Genomic DNA, 1891 nt, shown 5'->3' with positions numbered 1-1891 from the left:
ATCGGGATGGGAGTGTCAGAGACAGTGCGATTGGCACAGGACAGAGCAGGGTTTAGGGCTGTTGTACATAGGGTCGCTATGAGTCGCAAGCAACTCAACAGCACATAACAACAACAACAACAACATGGGAGGTGGCAGATGATATTTCCTTGCTGACTGAAAATGAAGAGGACATGAAATGCCTGCAGAAGATCAAGAATTACAAGCTTTGGGATGAGTTACATCTCAGCATCAAGAAAGCAAAGTTTCTCATCACAAAACCAGTAGTTAATATCATGATAGAGAAAAGATTGATGCTGTCAATTATTTCATCTTGCTTCGATTGACAATTAACACCCTTGGTACCAGCAGTCAGGAAATTAGGATATGTATTATTTTGGGCAAGTCCACTGAAAGGATCTCTCCAAAATACTTAAGAGTAAGAATATCCATTTGAATACTATAGTTTTCTCAATCAACCTGTTATGCATCAGAGAGCTGGGAAAATGAATAAGGATGACAGAAGATGAATTGATATCTTTGAGTTGCACTGCTGGACAAGAGTACCCCATGGTATTCTTGGTATCCCATGAACTACAAAAAAAAACCAAATATGTCTTAAGAAAAGTGCTCCTTGGAGCCAAAGACGATACAGCTTCGTCACTCATACTTCGGAAGTGTGTCTAAGAAAGGCTTTCTTGGAAAAGGACATCATGCTTGAAAAGATTGAGGGTCAGCAAAGGAGAGAAACATTCCCAACTAGATGGATTGACAGGGATTGCAGCAATGGGCTCAAATATGTCAAAGATGAAGTGGATGGCACAGGGCAGGGCAAGATCAAGATCTGTTGTTCACAGGGTCGCTATGAGTCATACTTGACAGAACCTGACTACCAGAACATAGGAGGTGGGAGAAGAAAAAGAAAGAAATATTGTTAGTAAGAATTTTTATTAGTAAGAATTTTTCTTTATTCAGAAGACATTGGTTGTATAATTGATGTCACTAAATTATGTATGTAAGTAAAAAATATTGAATTGGAAAATGAAGTATTATCTATATTTTTGAAACACTGAAAAAGAAAGAAGGCATGATATTGCTTACGAAGCTCAAGTGGAAAAAAAGTGAGGAGATGCCTTGATCACTTTTGTCACCTGCCCTGAAATGGGAAGGCAAATTCCAACCTTGCATTTCTCAAGTGATTCCAAGAAATAACAATGGTTTTCTATTTCCTTGAAGAAAGGTGAATACCTTACTCACTCACTTACTGCCTTTGAGACTGACTGACTGACAACTGGCTCTCTAAGGGGCTTTTGAAGCTATAAATCACAACTATTGCCCATGTTTCTCCTTCAGAGCTGCCCGTGGATTCAAACCACCACCAGGGAGGCGTGGCCTTTGGAGTAGGAGAGCAACTCTCTAAAGGCTACCAGTGCTCCCAGATAACAATGATAGTCAGCATTTAGGAAATGTTAATTATTATATGCCAGAGGCTATTTTAAGAATGCTAAGTGCATTAACACATTCAAATTTATGGAGAAAGTAGCATTCATTTCCTGGTTTTACAGATCTGGACACTAAGGTGGTACCAGCCAGATCTCAACTTCCTGAAAATTATCCAGCTGTTAAGTAGCAGAGTAGGGATTTCAATGCTGGCAGCTCACATTTCAGAACCTGCACTTATTAAACTTAATACCACAGCGCCTCTCCATAGTTTATATTAAGGCCAGAAAGAACACTAAAACAGCTTTGTTGAAGATAATATGGGTTTTTATTCCGTTTCTTTGTTGCAATATAAAAATTATCTTTAATATTAAAAAACAAGGAACTCATGCAATATTATTCAAAATGGTTGACTCTGGAGAACATTATGCTGAGTGAAATATCCCAGTCTCAAAAGGACAAATATTACATG

The sequence above is a fragment of the Elephantulus edwardii genome, unplaced genomic scaffold, assembly GCF_000299155.1.
Source record: "Elephantulus edwardii isolate Elephantulus edwardi_28Jun2011 unplaced genomic scaffold, EleEdw1.0 scaffold00075, whole genome shotgun sequence".
Lineage (NCBI taxonomy): Eukaryota > Metazoa > Chordata > Mammalia > Macroscelidea > Macroscelididae > Elephantulus > Elephantulus edwardii.
This window is presented reverse-complemented; position numbering follows the sequence as displayed.